Source organism: Diachasmimorpha longicaudata, chromosome 2 (assembly GCF_034640455.1).
Source record: "Diachasmimorpha longicaudata isolate KC_UGA_2023 chromosome 2, iyDiaLong2, whole genome shotgun sequence".
Lineage (NCBI taxonomy): Eukaryota > Metazoa > Arthropoda > Insecta > Hymenoptera > Braconidae > Diachasmimorpha > Diachasmimorpha longicaudata.
The window spans coordinates 8,761,114-8,780,130 of record NC_087226.1 but is presented as its reverse complement, the minus strand read 5'-3'; the positions used below and the strand labels follow the sequence as shown (position 1 = coordinate 8,780,130).

The following is a 19,017-nucleotide window of genomic DNA, read 5'->3' as shown; positions in this document are numbered from 1 at the left end:
AAGAATATCACATTACTAAATTGACGAACAGCTTCTGAATGAATTAATTCATAATCGCAATTGCTCGACAGTTTCATAATCGTTCATTATGAGCCATTAACTAACCCAACCTCAAGCAGTGTACTAAATCACTTAAAAAGTGTACAAATGATATTGAACAAACAATCTATAACCGGTAAAACAGCGATAAATAATAAGAGTAACTGATAAATTGTGAACTTCTGAAAAAAAGCACGTGCCTACATAACGACTTATCTCACCTAAAAATAATAAACCACTATCTACTGCCAAGTATAGCATTTCTAACAATTATTTCTAACAATTGAACATGAAGAAAACATCAGAGAGTATATCTAAATATCGATGGCGATAGTGAGAAATCTAATCACTTCAAGTTCTCGCTAATCGTAATCACAGAGATGTTATTTTTGTCCATATAAATAAGGTCGTAAAGAGCAAATAATGACATTCAACAATATTCTTTATTCTCTTGGTGATGACGAAGTGAATAGAATGCCAATGAACTTTCTTATTGCGATCACTATCATTCCCGTTATCACTACCTCAATTAATGAGAATCGTTCAACATTTGACATCACTTCAAATATTTGTTATGCCAGTTAAATGAAGAAGAGTATTTTCAGAATATCCAAATATGTTGCAGTTTGGTACAGACCACACTAGCCATTCAGTCTTTCGCAGAAAAAATTACTACAAAATATCTTCGAGTGAAATGAAAGTTCTGTTTAGCTGCAGAAGTAGACAATCATTTAATGCGAGAAAAGCTAGATGAAGTACTTGGATATCCTTAATAACAATTGTAATGATAATAATCATTGTAATTACAATTATGCGAAGGCGGAAATGTTGCAAACTCACAAATTCCTAGAAACTTGTCACTGACGAGCGAAAATAAGAGGAGAGATATAGAAGTGAAAGAGTAACGCAGCAATTCACGATAATTCACATATCTAAAACCCTGTCACCCCTTGACATTAATTCTGGGAATGTATCTATTGAAGTGAAGAGTCCTCACTTGGGCCGCAAAAGGTCCCATCAACAACGTAATTATCCTCTCCGTTTCTCTTCAATCAGTTGTTGTCTGTTATTTTTTTCGCCTTTATTTTTTTTTTCGTCCTACAAATGTGAATGTAACTCCCACATTGACGCTCATCGCAGTTCTCAGAAATTTAATAATCATAATCCTTAATTTCATCATGAGCGAAGGATAAAAAGTCATTACCGCGGGATTATGGGAACTACTGCTGTGTGGTATATTCTTGTTACTATTCTGGAGGGGGTCTTTGAAAGAGAAGTGTTGAGGGGGAAACGGACAAGGTAATTATTCCGGGAATTTTGTGGATGGGTGCTACAGGTGTGCCTTAATTACTGATTGTTGGAGCTTATTTTCGGTTTTCCACGTACTTGGATTTACCTGGATAAATCTGGATTTGTCTTTGAAAGTATTAAGCTTAAAAGGAAACATAATAGTTTTGACAGATGAAAAAATTACTCCAATTTTATTAGACCGTTCACCAAAAAGCAAAATATTTCCGGAGTGACTGACCGTTCGGAAAAATCGGATTTTAGTTTTAAGCTCCTAAATATCTAAAAAATACTGTCAAAACTCGATTCGATTAGTAATTTCCCGTGCTCATTCCAGCACCCACAATTCCTGACTTCTTCACTTGAGATTCATTGCATACAAATTGTGAAAATCCTTGACCCACTCTCATCATTTAAAACCCAACGAAAGAAATCCGATCTAGCAATTTTTCATTTCCGTTTTTATGAACTCCCCAAAGATCGCAATCTCTTCGCAAATAAAAATCTTTAACCTCGTTATGACATTAAGCTGCAGTAGAAATCATGAGAGTTAGTGTTAATACTTCTACCTATGACAATAAAAAAGTACAATTTTCTTAAACAAACGCACTTCCGAGAACTGAACGAATGTAAAGACCCTGATAATCAGAATGAAAGAATTTGCCGATTGATTAGAGAACAACTATGACGTCTCATCTTATAAATTCGATTACGATAATCGTTGAAACGATTGAAAATGTTGGACTACAAGAACGGAAATCAGAGTTACGTATGTGACTGTTGTCCGGCACGTGTGCTTCAAGTATATAGTTTTCATAGTATTTGTAGAGTAGCCCGAAGGCGAATTTCCGCGAAAGCGAGTTCGTGCGCTCGTTCATTTCGCACTTGAATGTTGTATAGGTATATGAGTTGTAACGCAAACTGAGAAAACGTTGGACGCGTGTGTGTCGCAATGCCAGAAGGCCAAGCCCTCGTTTATACGTCTGTTCTTGGATTAAAATCTCTTGTATGTGAGTGGGGCATACGTGAATAACATGAGTATTGCACTAGTGTTGGATTTGCTGCTATTTTATACCGAATAAGGATGGGTTTATGATTTTTATGGGAAGTAAATCGGTTTTGAGACACAGCTGCTGCAATTACAGTAGAACGAAAAATAACTAAATTGGGCATATTTATCCATTTTTCGAAAATTTAATTTTTTATGGGAAGAAATGTAATTTGCGGTTTGATGGGGTAACCCATACCATAAAATGAACATTTCTGAGAGAAATGGGAGCACCACAACTGCTAATCAGGATTTATTAGAAAATTAAGCAAGATTTACTTTCTATTGTACACTCACACAAATATTAAATCGTTTTGACTAATAAATGACAATAAATAATAGTGGATTTTATTATCTTCCCAGAGGACACACGATTGATATTAGAGAAAATATTCCAAAATCACATCCCCATTCAATCTAATAATTATTTTATTCATAATCTTCAAGTTGAATTAAAAAAAAGTTAATCAAACGTCACGTCAATGCAAACATTCTTTCCCTAAATATTCAACGAATTAATACAAATTCTGGGAAATAAGAAAAACACGTTAGAAATTCTCATTCTCGAATGAGGAATTTTACGATCCCCAGAAGATAAAAAAAAATACCTCGATGGCTGGAATAATAAATCATCAACCGGATGACACGTGGACACCGCGAGAGTACAGTCCACTGCTGCTCACCCTCACTTCTCTTCCTCCTCCTCCCCCCCCCCCATTTATACATTAGTGCCTACTGTTTAAAGTGTTTCTCCTGGTGTCACAGTCCTAACGGACGCCATAAATATTTCGTGAAACAAGAACTTTGGTCGTTAGGTATATCCCAGAAATCGCCCACATCTCATAAAAACGTCTTTCACACTGATGTAGTACAATATTGTCTTCAATGTATTACAAACAGTTCATTTACATTTCAAAATTCATTAGCATTTGTGGGATACACCGAGAGATAAGTGAATTGAGACGAGTGAAATGTTTGGGTAGCTGACATATTGCAATAGTTAAATTTAATGGAAATATCGTTCGCGGTTGCGTGGACAAGGCACATTAACATATTAAAATTAATTGAGATGATTTTATCCGGTGAGTTGAGATGGCGAAGATTTGTTTGATAAAACATTTTACAAATCTTTACACATCTACTGAATTTGTAGGCAAATGTTGAGAGATTTTTGTTTCTAGATATTTCAATTATCTGGCGAAAATGTAATTATTCTTAATGACAAAAGAGGGACCTGAAGGAGGCGGGAGGATGGAGTAAGAGTGCTTTCACCCGCAGTTATGCATCTCACCTACACTTCATGATACCCGGAAATGAACGGAGGTACATGTAGAAGCCAGTCTGAGACATGAACCCGGAGGGAAGAAGCCGAGGGCGACCCCAATAAATATTCATTTCTCGGCTTCGATCGTACACTGTGATTCTCAGCATTACAACAACCAACGAGTAGAAGCACTACATCCGCAACAAAGTCGCGCTTGTAAATGAAAAATATTGTCAGTCAATGGCAGAGAACAATTCTGTGTCGAAGTGACAGACAAAAGAGGGAAAATACCGTTTTCCACTGGGTGATGATTAATTATGCAATTATCCTAGGAATGAATGATTTTACAGGGAAAAGTAATTCTACTTTTTTTGTAAGTGATGAAATTGTCTATAAGAACTAGCTTCAAATGATAGTTTCTCCTGAGCCAATCATTATCGAGATAATTAAAGAGAAACGGTTGAAGTCGTAAAATAAAAGAATTCAATTTCATGAATTTTTTGCCGCTAGTTTTTGGTCCCTATCTCGGGATTGAAGGGAGATAGCGGCATTTTTGTTAACAAATTTTTTGCTCTTCTTTAAAGTCTCTACAAAAAGGTGTCTTGCTATTTTCCGTTAAACCTACTAATCATAGAAATTATTAGGTGGAAATCATCTGTGAAGTTGTAAAACGAGACTATTTACGTTCCTGAATGATTTGTCTTCGATTTTTAGTGAATATCTCAGATTCAATGCGACATAGTAATTTTTTAGTCTGAATGCTTTTTTGTAACTCCTGTAATCCCCTTCCAAATGGCATTTCAACACTTACTCCGAAATCTCGAGATAATTTATAAACGAAAAAATGCAATTCCATGATTTTTTCGGCCTTAGATTTTATGAAATATCGCGAAGATCAACATGAGTTGACGTAATTTTTGCAAGAAAACCTTTATAGGCAATAAAACAACAAAGAGGTGCTACCTAATTCTCCGATAAACTCAATAGCTCCAGGAACTTTATCATATACCTGGAAGATCGATTTTAGTGAGAAAGATGTGGGTAAAAATTATTGGATTTATTGAGGACCATTATGGGACTCATTTCTATGATCTAGAATTCCCTAAAAATCTCATTTCAAAATTTAATAGGGCGTCACAAAAATCCCGGTGCCTTCTCCAGAACCTGAAATCAGTCAGCCACGAAAACACCAAATTGAAGTCTCCATCCTCCAATCACCACCAGGGCTTCTATCTAAACCGGAAATAAGGAATGGGTTTCTCGTGAAACGCCGGTTGTTCGTGGAAATACAAGAATGCAATTATACCACCAATAGGGAAATGGAATCAAATTGCGGTCTATTGATACGGGGAAAAGCCCCAACCGGCAAATACGCAGCCATTTCGAAATTAACGTAACGATCCAATTCATCCGGAATTCCCCGAGCCCGAGCTACTGTACACCACTTACAACACAAATAGAAGGGAGAAATCATGGATGAGAAAATAGAATTAGTGCCGACACGATGCAACAAAAGGAAAGTGTCTCTTGACATTCGTTTTTGAAACATAACTAAAGTGGTCAAGAAACGAAAGGATGAATAAGTGGCTATTTTTAATGCTAAATAACAGGCACCGATAGAGTGTAATTTTTCTGTTATTTATTTTTCTTCGAAAAATTTACCCCCCAGATATTCCCAATTAAAAAAGTCTACTTTATAAATCTACTCGCAATATAGCACACAAAGACTTCGAAAACCACCCGTAAAAATTGTTAAACATGATTCGGACATTTCTGGAGTCCCTGAGGACCTAAAATAAACACGACTTTTCCCTGAAAGGACTGGACCGAAGGTCTAAGCACTACCTGGACCGTTTCTCGGAGCTGAGCGGCTCCGGGAAAAGTCCGATATCTCCCATTACCATAACTAACCTCACCCAATGCTTCGACCAACTAGCATGCAAGACACTTGAAGTACATAGGACCCAGTTTTATCCGTATAAAGGTAGCTGGAGGTGAGTCGGAAAGGAGTTTATTTTTTTTATTCTCCAGTGGAGATGCAAGACCTGATGTTTATCGTTTATGTGCTTCCACTCTCCCTCAATGTAACGGGGCCTCCGAGCGTGCAAACAACAGTTTGCATTAGCGAGGAATGCAGTAATGATTTTCAATTTCGAAATGCGAGGCATGTTGATTATCGTCCGGGTAAACGAGGATGGCGAGACGTATGTGAAAGGTTTTCAGGGGCATTTTGGGAGAATATTCGACATTTCGTTAAAAATAATGAAGGTGATTAGAGAGTTGTAAAACGAAAAAATTCACTTTAATGTTGAAATTGAGATGAATTCTCGATTTTTCGTCTAAACATTTTTTTAAAGCTCGTAAAATTCTCTACGAAAAATAATTTTGACATTTCTTCCTAAACCCACTAATTACAGAAATAATTATAGGGAAAGATTTTGTAAAAAATCATCCCAACTACATGTCCCATCAATTTTCTCGTTGAACCCAAACAATCATCACCTTTAAACTCTTCGAATAAAAATCCTTTAATCACTTCCGCCTGTTTTGAAGTCGGTCCCCTCGAATTTCCCGAAAATAAAGACTCCGTCGATTTCCGCGAAGGGCCGACAGTGGAGGAAGGGGGAAAAAATACAGGACAAAAGAGAAGCCGGCTGGAGAGTATTCGGGCATTAAAAGTTCAGCGGAACAATCCCAGGGTTTCGATGTATAGTTGCAGTTGTTGGGCTGCAGTTGCGCCCCGGGAGAGGTTTCTCAAAGAAATGAAAAGAAGTGGCCCAGCTGCAGGAGCCGGATTTCTCTCGGCCCCGTTGCCGTCTGTCCCTTCGACATACGTAAAGGCCATTTTCAGGCCCTCAGGGGCCAACGAAAAAACTTGAGGATATTAGTAGCCTGTGCTGTGTATTGAAGGGGGAAGAAGAAGGGAAATAAAAATCTACGCATCCAGTTATTGTCTCTCTCCCTCTCTCTTCATCTTTGCAAGTTTTATTTTATTTCGATTCTGTTAAGTCCCAGCTACCTGTATCCCTCGACTTGCCAATTATCGTGCGAAACCGAGGGGAAAGGTATATAAATTGAGGGTTTCTACAACTAGTTGAGGTCCTTGGATAATTTATTCGTGTTTGAAAAATATTTTGAATGAATTCTGAACAAAACTAGAGTTAATAGACCAATAGCTGAAGGATCACACCAAGATTTCAATTTTAATCTCACCGTCGAATCGTTAAGAAACATTTTCCAGGTCGAGAAAATTTGGAAGGGTTATTTTTGACAAATTGATACAATATTGAAAATTATTGAACAAGAAATTGTGTTGCAAGTTCCCGTACAATTGAATTCAATCTTTTAATAGTAAGAAATCTTAAAATAATTTTTATAAATTTATTTACGCTCAAAATATTCTCAGAAATCCACTTCATAACAAAAAAGCTTCCAAGAAGTCTTTAAGAAAAAACTAAAATGTTGCAAAACGTTATTTGGATGATGCTGATTACGTACGAATTCTCGGAAGCTTTTCTCACGCGATTCAATGAAAAAAATTATGAATAGGGATTGTCTGTAATTCAGCTGGTCTGTCAATGATTATTACGTCTCTATTATTTCCTGCAAATACATGTAGAGATTGGCATTTCCTTTCATTTAGCACAGACTATTATTCTTTTTATCATTTAAAAATTGAATGATTGAATTTTACAATTGACAGCCTTGACGATTTTATAAAGGCTCTCGATAATTGGTTAAAGCAAATCACTTGTAAAATAATTGAAATTTTAATATCACTGCCTCATGAATCATTGATAAATGACATCTTTTTTTATTACAATCATTCGGACTGAAATGGAGCTTCCGTAATTGTCACTCAGCGTCTCAATTTTTTTGATCATTTTCACGATAATTTTTCAGTCTTCCAAATTACACATGACTCACTCACATCGGATCGTTTCATTTAGAGATATTGACGATAAGAGTAGGCTCTTGATTCATTCATAAGAACTAAAGTGCTTGAAATGTTAAGATTGTACTCGAATCTCTATCAATCATTCTCGTACAATTGAAAAATACCCTCTGATAATTCGCCAGTTTTTGAAGCTTTAAAAACTCTATGAAAAACCTAATCCATTGCCTCAATATTTCAGGTCGAATGAAAAAAAAATCCCCTCGCATAAAAGAATCGAATAATTGTGTAAACATTGCAAAATTATTCAGAAATTTTTTTCGCTCTAGGAATTCTCAGCAAAAAACTTTTTTAAATATTTTCTCGTAAACCTGCTAATGAGGAACATAGGTAGACAGAAATGATTCGCGAAGTTGTAAAACGAGAAAATTCACTTTCATGATTTTTGCTCCTCATGTATTTGAAATATCCCTCAGAACTGAAGTAAGATAATAAAATTGATAAGGAAACATTTTTTGCAATAGTTGAAATCCGCAAAAAATTCGTGCTGAAATTTTTTCCAAAACTTAAACATTCCGAAGGTAGTTGGAGGGCAAACACTCAGAAAATTTGAGTTCACATTTTTCCTTAATCCAAATGATGATATCGATAATGAAAAAAAAACGCCTGTATTGTTCAGAAACTTCAAATCTCGAAATTGCAATTCTCTCGACCAATCGCTCTGAAATTTCCGGAGTAATCAAAGAATCGCTTCGTGCAAAAACAACCGCGAAAATATTGTTCTACAAAACTCCAATACCCCTGATTCGCTCTCCCCTGAGTTCACCGGAATGCGGAGGGAGCCTCTTTTCTTCGAGATGCTCGGTGACTGCCGACTCCACCGACTAAAGAAGAGAAACGAGAGAGAGCGAAGAAAAAAAAAATGAACTGAGAAACGAATTCCGAACGATAAAGATGGAAGAGGACACGGCATTTGGTTTTGTGAATGTCCAGAGGGTGGGGGAGTTGAAATTCAGGGAATCTTGCGCGGACGTTTCATTTTCCAGGACAGAGAAAGTCCCTTCTCGGGAGTCCCTGAAACGACAACTGAAGACACACATCGTCGAGAATTTCAATAAACCGAGACAATTGAATTAAACAATTGACATTGCAAAATGCGAGAATAAAAAAAAGTGAAAGCACTCGATCTTATCAAATCAGATTAATGTTATTCATTTCCCCTTGAACAAATGACAATAAATCAAGAGGAAACATTACCAGTTAACAATTAAAACGATTAACTTCATCATGTACCTATTAAATACCCTGTTATATCGAGATGTCAACTCACCTAAATTCTCGAAACACTATCTGTCGTCATTAAAATCCCGTGTTAATTAATCCCATGCGAATGTTCACAGCACTTGAAGCATATACAATACAATTCCATCAATTTAATTCACACAACTCGGCTCAATGCACGAATAATTGTTCACTAGTGTTATTTACACAGATTATTAAATTCTCTACTCTGACGTTTAAAATTGAGAGTCGGCGGGAAATTGTACGCCGACTGACGCCTCTGACTCGCCTCGAGTGAATGAATCCGTAATTTCTCGGCTGGCGGCGCACAACGGACTCCTTGTAGCTACCCCAGAGTGGGGAGTGATGGTCCGCGGAGGGGGAACATCACGAGGTGGGGGACATCGTGGAAAAGATACGCTTGTGTAAGGGAGTTTGTATACAAGGGAATTGACGCAGGTGATGGGGGACAGAAAACGGCATCGGGAAATGCTCACGGAAAAGAGGGGAAAGCCGAGTCGACGAAAAAGGTTGTGACGTAAAAGTGGATTCCTTGGGTTAATTGGAGGAGACTATGTGCAGTATTTGCCCGGAGGAAGAAGGGCCTGGGGGGGAGGATATAACTGGAAAGTGATAATGACGACTTCCGGCGGATACGAGGGATGGAGATAGTCCTGTCGTTTTTGGGAGAGATAAGTCAATTTTCAGAATTGGTAATATAGAAAAAAAAAACATATTTTTGTTATTTTGAGTGTAGGGTGCGTCAATCTCTGTCAACGGGCGTTATGTGAAAAAATATTTATCATCACTTTCACTGGTGCATAAAATGAAAACCCACTTTCCACACGTCGCGATAAAAATGGGATACGATACTTCGGAGAAAAAGATATTTAGACACCTGTTAATCTGGAATTTAAACAAATTTCCATTGTATTTGAACGTATTTTTTAAATCCATTCGTTCCATCTGGAAGACTTGTAATACATTTATTTATTTATTATTAAATGGACACGTACTTTGGAGTATTGTATGGTGTTATTAGTGCGCAACGATCCACTTTCTCGCACGCACACGCGTAACACCTTTTTTGTGTGAATAATTGGTGATTTTTCAAGTTTCGAAGATTAAAAGGATCTTAAAAAATCGTTCATTCTCTACAACAGCCCAGAACAATCTTAATATCTAGTCTGACGGACTGCAGATGCCCCGGAGTACTGAGAAATATTTTTATGTTTATTCATGTCATACTGATTCTATTGAGCAACAAGTGGATATTTTTTTGTCTTCACATGTCCTGGTTGGCACCTTACTGAAAATATTGTTTATATTCACTAATAAATCGATTAAAAACGTTAAGCTACGTCCGCACATTTAGTCTGAATATTCTAGTTTCTAGATCCTTTGTATACCATTATGCTACGATAATTTAATAAGTGCGACGTAGTACCACGAAGAGTGATTCCAGACTCCAATTAAAACGTCAGAAGTTGTTTACGACAGCGGAATTTCATTTTACAGTATTATACAAAGAGGTACTGTCAAGCAGGTTTATTGCTTTCAGCTTTTGACAATAGGAATATTGTTTAGTGGACACGAGAAAATTTATATTTATGGGCTAACTAAAAAAGATGAATAAATTTGAAGAAAGAGAACTGTTGTTTATCAACAAACGACACTGATACTTTGTTAAGAATATAAAGCAAATTGTTTATAGATTTCATTCCAATGTTTTTACGTACATCCAGTAATAAAACTATTGTTTACGTAGCTCGCAAAAAATTCATGTGCCTCAGAATACACGTAATCAGAAAATAGTTGACGAAATTTGATGCATGCAAGAAGAATAATAAATAATTACTAAATGTTTTAAACGACTGCGTTCCTTTTCCGCTTCCGCATCCACAATCAATCGCGAATATGATGCGATAAATAACACAGTCTTCCCTCCAGCGATGCAAATGTGAAAACATATGTACAATTTAACTGTACAGATTCATGAAAATGTCTATATGTAAATACCTAATTTTCCACTCTCTTTTCATAGAAAAAAGAGTCCCAACAATTTTCAGGGGAGCGAAAGTTAACGTTTGCGGAGAGAAACGTCTCCTGGTATTTCTCGATCGGTGGAGAATCGTGGTCTGGTGTTGGCAAAAAAAACCGAAGAGCGGGGGGCGCAAGAGGAATGTTAAAAAAAGAAAATATAAAATCAACGAAAAAGAGTTGGAGCTCTCGGTCTGCGCGTAACTAACCCACGTATTCTCGTTCGATTCTAAGTATAGATCAACTTCGTGATCAGTAACCGTAAGAATCCAGCTTCTAGCTGACTTCTTGGGGGCGGGGGTAAACATGAGGTTGGTTGCAGATGAAACAAGTTGGTATAGGTATTTTTTATAGTGAAAAGTTCAGGAAATGATCGGTAAATTTCAATTTTTTCGCGACATCGCGACTGTTTTACGAGTGAATAAACGAGAGGAATAGGAAATTTCCAACGTCTCAATTGAGACACTTGGTCATGGAATTTATCCAATGATGTGATGAACCTGCCGATCAAAATGAGGAAGTGAACGGCTGCACAGATTCCAGGATTTTTGCTTTTTGTGTTGAAATTGTTCTCCATATACGCAGATAAACGTCGAGCTTTCACTTCGTTCCAATTTGAGTTCAGATTGGCAAACCTTTTATGTCTTCAACTTTAACATGTTGAGGTTTTGAAAGAATGAAGAATTTTTATAAATACATTGTAAATTGTGAAGTCCCTATTTTTCCTGTAACTCCACCATAAATCATGCTACAGTGAATTGAAAATGGAAATAGCAATTTTCCAAGGAGAGGAAGTTCTTTCATATAAATAGAGCACATGAGAAAATTCACTATCAATCACTTTTGAAAAAATATTTTGTTGATTTACCCTCCAATTAAATCTCCCAATTTCTGTATTTCGAAAATTTGATTGAAAACCTTCAAGTCTGTGCGGTAATTCCACCAAACTATAAAAACTAATCGCCCACAATTTTTTTATTCCACTTCTCCCATTTCAACTTCACGTCAATTAAAATTTTTCATTAAAGGTGACTCAATCACCGCTTCTCAGAAGGCCTAATAAAAAAATCGAAGAATTCCTAAAACACTTCAACTTGGAAACACCATTCAGGAAAAGCATTTTATATTTATATTTTCAGAATTAGAAACAACTACAACATCTACTCAATGAAAAATAATTTTCTAAGAAATGTTTTCCATAGTTATAGTCAACTGTTATAAATTGATTATTGTTCTTATCGGAAAAATAATTGCTTCCTATTCCTCTGCTAGAACGAAACGTTGGAAAAATCATGATTAAAACCCTTCAAGTCTGCCTAGTGATACAATGAAACTATAAAAACCAATAACGAGCACTAGTTTTGTGATTGAAACTCCTGAAAACGTACAAATCCAGCTGAATTAGAATTTCACATTAACAATAAATTAACCGACAATTCCCCGAAGCCCTAATGGGGAAAAAATTCGAAGAATTCCTAAAACGCTTCAGCCTCGAAACGCCATAAAAAAAAATCTGAATAAGACTGCCAGTGACCCACATTTTCCCTGTTTCCTCAAGGTCGACAGGCAGTTGCTTCCGTGTCCGATTGGCTCGTGAGATAATTCCAATGGCAGAGGCCCCCTAATCGTAAATGTTCTAGGAAGCGCCAGGAAGTACCAAGAAGTATGTTAATTGACGCGAGTGTCTAAATGAAAAATCGATACCATATACCAAGAATAAGAGAGACCTTTTACTTTCCAGACGGGTCACGCGTACATTTTTTTCCGATTAAGGGGAAACCACATTGAAATTTAAAAACCGCAAGAGTCTGTCTTCTTATGGTGCTAATAAATTCACCTCTTCAACTTTAAGAATATTCGCGAACGTGGGCTGGGTATGTCTTCCCCACGAAGTGCTTTTCCACTTCTACTGTCGAACGTCCCAGGATTTTTTAAAAACTTTATATTATCGTAAGCTTCCGGATACTCAGCAACTAATTTGCTACTTAAACTTTAAAGATCACCCATTAAAACTCGATATTGGATAATTGAAAAACAATTTAAAAATCTTCGATAAACTAGATTGATAGACTTCTTTCCAAATAATTGATAAGCAATTGATGTTTTTACCGGTTTTCCCTACCATCTAAATAGGTGATTTAAGTAAAGTTATTATTTATTCAATGGTCAAGTTTGTAAGAGTTAAAACTAACAAATAAATGTAAAGTAAGTTCATTCCCATTCATCCTGAATGAATGACTCGAATACAATAATAAAAATGTAATAATGGTTAATATTCCTCAATCCTGGAACCGCTGGATAATTGAGTTTCTGGGGAAAAAGTGTTTCTCAAAAATGAAAATACGTTACGAACATGAAGCCATTTGGACTGGACATTTGGTTACCAGCGTGCACCATCTGCTCGTCTGCATCTCCACCTTTCTCCCATAACCACTCGTGATCCCCCTTTTTTTTCCTCTTTCTGGGGGGGAGAATTCAATGGAGTTGACGTGTGTGCTCGATTTACTCGTACGTTTTCACTATCGAGATAGGGAGAATCAGAGGGTCTGGTAAGAAAACACGAGGTGGGAGGCGGGTGAATGTATTCATGGTGGGACGTATACTTATGAGAAACAAGGAGACAATGGAATGCTGACTGCTGGCTGGGAGTTTTGGATTCCAGGTGTTCGCTTCTCAAAGCCGGGAATTTTTTTTTGTCTCTGGAGACAAGATTAACGATAATCGGACGAATAGGATATTCAAAAATGAAACTAATTTCGTGATGATTTTTTCCCACGTTGCTGAATACCTTAAGAGACTGTTCCCAAAATTTGGGAACAGCCAGAGGGATGCAGCAACAATGATAGGAGATAATTAAATAATCAATGATTGGAAGTAAGAGATAAGAACTGTAAATATTTGAAATATACATGTTTCCACTGAAAAATAAATATAATGAATTTTTTCAACGGACGTGAAATTTAATTATAGCCTTCAATTGGCGAATCTAAGATGCAAATGGCGGAATTGCATGTTCTGTTGTCATAAATAAAAAGAGAATTCTCGTGAAGCATAGTTAATTACTTGATGAGGGTCCGGCAATATTATGCGCCCAAATTATTCCCTCCGTTACGTCAGAATTCCCATATTTTTTTCCAGAAAATACTCTACCCCACAAACTCACAGGCACGTAATATTTATCTGCGGAGTAGTGATTCACGTGTCATAAATTGTCTGACACCTCCTAAATCATCGGGAACTGGTCCTAAAATGTAACTGTAATTTAGACACTACGACCTTATCGTAAAACTTTCCCGGAATGTAACAGTAGGTCTCTCTGCCGCGAGCATTACCGTTTTTTTCGCTCAGTAAAATTGATAAAAAATATTCAACAGATAACAATAGCTCATAAAATCACTTTTCACGTTGTAAAAACATTTTCAAACTTTTGTAATAACGACAAAAAATAGACGAATATTTTTCTACCTTCAAATTCTCTTTTTCAGCATTTCTTTACTTAAAATATAAATAGGATCCCTGCCGGTTTAACCATTCGGCATTATTGAACTGCTCTCACCGATAAAATAATGTAAAAGCCTCAATCCCCGGAGTAATCGTTGGGAAATTCAATAAACGTCAAACTCTCTTGTGGAATTCGCAAAGGCTCGTGGGAGATGATGCTTTATTAAACTCAATCGATTTTTCACGTGACTGCGCTGGAGAAATTCAAATACGAGGTCATTCAAATGTAAAAAAATTCTGGTTGAATGATTCCTCACGAATAAATTGAATGTTAATTTCACTCGACAAAGAGTGATATTACGACTCAGTGACAACAATTTTTTATTTGAATTTTTCTGGATCGTCGTAGTAATTTTTTTGAGAATTTCGTCAGCGAAGAGAGACGAGCGTCTTCACATTTTTTTCTACAAGGGGTCAGGATCAACGGATCCGTGTAAAAATTAAAAACAAAAATTTCTCATCAATTTGCCAGTTTATCATCTATCGATAAATAGCTGATTCTAAATGAAGGAAACAATTTGATTTATCATTCTTATCGCCTATTCAACCTCCGAATTCATTGTAATTTCCGTCTGATAGTTCAAATTAATTATTTGGCATCAAAATCAACTTAATTTGTACGCCATTCGCTTCCCCTGCCATTAGAGTAATGATCGTGCTTCAGTTAAGAGAAACTGCGTTAGCTGAATCGCATTAAAATCTTCCCATCGCTCTCCCCGAATTATTGCAAGCTCACCCATTGTCTGGGTGCCATAAAAGTTTCTCGGAATGGGCCATGAGCCAACGGCGCGTGTTGTATACCGTTTGGCCGCAAAGGTAATACTTTAGCAAACCCGAGACAGAGCCAGGCCAATGTGGTCAGCTCTCACTCCAGCCATATACGCTATATGGAATGTAATCTTTTCGGGATGTACTAAAATTCAAAGGATAACCCATAGGCACTGAGTAAACTCAGTTTCGAACAGAGTAAACTTCAAATGGGTTAGGAGAAATGTATTTACCTGGGCCTTGTCTGGGTAAAATCTATAGATTTTTCACGGAATTCTCTTATTGACATTTTTATCGGATCTTTTTTTTCGGGGAATGCACTGTCGGACAACATTATTTTACAAGCGGTAATGAAAAATGATAAAATTCCTCGCATAAACTATTCAATAAAGTTATCAAAGAATGATTTTATTAGAGAATTTCAAGACACGCCGAGAATGTTCTTTGATAAATTTTCTTAAGAGCCTTCATTCCTGAGATATTGTAAATTTTGCAAGACTTTTTCCTGGACCTCTTTCACGAACATCTTGATTGATTTATAGCAAAACTCCCCCGATTCTTTTCACAAATTATTGTCTACAGGAAATTAGTAAATTTTATTCACTCACTAGTGTACTCTGCAGATATTTCCAGAATGACGAGATCCATCAAATTTGTCGAGGGTGTTTTTTAAAGCAGTCTACGAGATAGAAACAATATTTTTTGACAAATGGTCTTAGCACTCTTCGTTTTTCAGATATTTGTAACATTCTGTCACGAAAGGCACTTCTGCATGAGATAAATTTAAAATGTTTAAATGTCCACTCAAATTGTGGACAGTAATGGTGCAAAAGTATGTCAAGTTTTTCGTGAATAAAAAGAAATAGATTTCCGTAAATTGCAAAAATCTCGTAATTGATTATCTCAAAGAAATAATCCAATAATCGAGAAATCTTTCTCACGTAAATAAATAGACAAAGTCGGAGATAAAAAATCTTCAAGTCTAGAGTATTAACCGCAGCAACGACAATATATTGTCGACCAGAACGGTGAAAAAAAAATTCGGTAGCCGATGTAAACGTTTGGGTTATCGTTTTCTAGCCGTGAGGTATTCGCTTCGAAATCGAGATAGCGGAGACAGACCGAAAATAAATGGAGAAAAATAAATGCCTGGGGTGAAAGAGAGGCTGGACGCCCTCACCACAGATTCTTCGTTTTAAAAAATGGTGTAACAGAGATGGATGAACATAAAAGAGTAGAGATTGGATCTGTCTTGGAGGTAGCCCTCTTGGAGTTGTACCGGCCACGCCTATGCAGCCGCCAACAATCCCAACGAAGAGCCGTCGAGGCGTTGTTCCTGGAAGCAAAATGCACTCGTGCAAGAGTCACGGCGATGCGCTCAACACACGGACAGACTTTTATCCACTATACCGTATTATTTCAGGCGAGAATGTGTTATTCACCCTTACAGAGACAATGTGGATCTACGTATGGATCGATCGATTCGACGTAGAGAGGAGATTCCCAGAATCCAAACCGCCCACCCCGTTTGCTAAACCCTATCGTATGGGTCGTATGAAAATGGAGAGGAAGAGAATAAAAAATGACAATTTTACCCCATGTTGAATGACTGACGTGGTTACACGTCGTGACTTCGAGGAAATTGGAAAGTTTTTTTTTTATGAAAAATAATCAGTACGTGCCACTTTATTGGTGGAGAAATAGTTCCGAAGAAGTGGGAGGACGTAAAATATTCATCTGCTAATGTCGTTCCACTCAGTAATTATGATCTGGAGATTTTGAAATTACCTCTACAAAATGACCTTTCAATGCTCTGGATAAATGGCTTCGGTGCGATGGTAGTTATAGAATAAAATTTTCCATTCCAGTCATGAGAAAAATTAAATTACGAGAATTGTCAGCTAAATCTTCACTCACCGACATTAAAAAATGATGACTCAATAAAATTGAAAAAATACACAAGAAAAAGGACGAAAATATAAGACGACGAAATTAATTCTGCAATCCCGCCCTAAACCTTTTTATTTGTGTCTAGCGATGAGATCTGTAGTTTGAAATACTGAAAGATTTTGGGGAGTTGGCAAAACGCTGATGATTCCTGGAAGGTTTTGCCCCCGTAATCTTCAGCGAATGGAGATTTTGCTTTATTCCCCCTGCAGTGTGTAAATGCGCCACATCTCATCCCAGACTTGCTTTTACTTCCAGAAATATGATCCTCGTTCCCGCATCTATCGATCGAAACTCGATCCACCTTTTCTCTTTTTTTTTTCTCCATTTTCGTTCATCTCCTCGGAGTGATTTTAACGGAGCCCGAGGGTCCTACCCATTCAAATTCCCCGGGACAAGTCGATCCGAGGTCTGAGTGGACTGTCAGTGTCTCGAGTAATCGACAGTGATGTCCTATCATGTTTCTCGACATTTTTTTCTCCCCTTTTTTCACGTTCTTTGATATTGAGATCTCATGTCACTCGAGGTTTTTGTTCTCGCTGGGAAAAAATTACGTGATGGATGGTTTTTCTACTGATGTATGCACTCGTGGTTTTACATGACATTGTTTCAATGCAGGATATGAAAGTCAAACAACAAATATTGGACACGTATTTTTTTAATGAAAAAATCTGATGATAAATGGATGCCTGGTTGACACGATTTTTTAACTTCAACTGGATGGACTGAACAATCCATGAAATAGCATTCTCTCATGGAATAGCCAACAGGATGAGCATTGCTTTCTTCTTTTCTCGTCTTTGCTGGAGAAGTAGCAGGCTGAATATTTATAGTGCGAGCAGTTCGTCGACCTTTGTCCCTATATGCATATAGACATAACTCACTACGCTTTCTATGGTGTAGAATCAAGCGTGGGTGTCTCACTGTCTGCATCTCCCACAGTTCAATACCGCAGAACCATTAATTCATGGCGACTATGTAGGGAGTCGTTACATTTTTGATGGAGTAAAGAACTTTTTTTTTCAATGCTCGGGCTGAAATAATTTGTTTCAAAGTATTATCGAGGATTATGGACATATTCCTGGGGGAACTACCCATGAATTTTCCATACAAATAAAATCAATTCGACAAGAGTTAATCGGACACGAAAAGAAAACTGATTTTTTGCAGTTCTCCAGTGGATATTGATTAATAAAAATCAGTAACCAATAGAAAATAATAATTATGTTTCAGGCCAAAAAATCCAGCTCAATGAATAAGCCAAAGAAATTGTTGACGAAAATTCAATCGTGAAAGTCATCACCACAAGTTGATTTCCCTTCCACATCACTTAGTCCAAATCTTAAGAATAGTTTCCCACAGCCCACGTGTTTCACACTCCCAAATTATTTTAGGCTGATTTTATTTATAACTCCTGTCGCCTTCATCTCAGCCCGCATAAAAATACCTTCCAGTCAATATTGAGACATCTGAATAATTGACAATCTGGAAATTCAACAGAGAACGTATAAATAAATATCGCGAGTGAAATAACAGCTTCGAAATTCATTCAATTACATGAAATTGGATCGACGGAGAGCGAAGGAGTAACGACAGCGAGAGAAGCACTACGTATGACGAGATCGCGAGTAATACGTGTTGTTACATCGTATAACCGTGTAATTACCATGGATATGTAATTTACGATTACTTCTTAGAACACTGTGTGGAGGCCGCCTACGTGAGAGTCTCTCCCTCTAACATTCATTAATTTCATCTCTAATAATATCTCATCAACCTTTCTGATGAAAAAACTGCGTTAACGTTATTTCGCAAAATGAATCAACTTTGTAGAACTTGTTGTTCAATTATTTTCGCATTTCCACAGAGTCGTTGACGAGGGTCTTGAGAGTTTGATGTTTCAGTGATTGTGAGGTGTCCCACATTGCTTCCAATGCGTAAAATAAG

General features: G+C 37.0%; 1 protein-coding gene across 3 annotated transcripts in view; it reads right to left on the bottom strand.

Annotated features, from left to right (window-relative positions):
* Nucleotides 1-19,017, bottom strand: part of LOC135172693 (uncharacterized) — a 67,176-nt gene that overhangs the window by 4,813 nt on the left and 43,346 nt on the right. The window contains exon 1 of one of the 3 annotated variants that reach the window (XM_064138956.1): nt 8,864-9,136. The exons of the other annotated variants lie outside the window; for them this stretch is intronic. The gene's annotated coding sequence lies outside the window, so the exon portion shown is untranslated. Of the gene's footprint in view, nt 1-8,863; nt 9,137-19,017 lie in introns of those variants that run through there. 3 annotated transcript variants of the gene reach the window in all.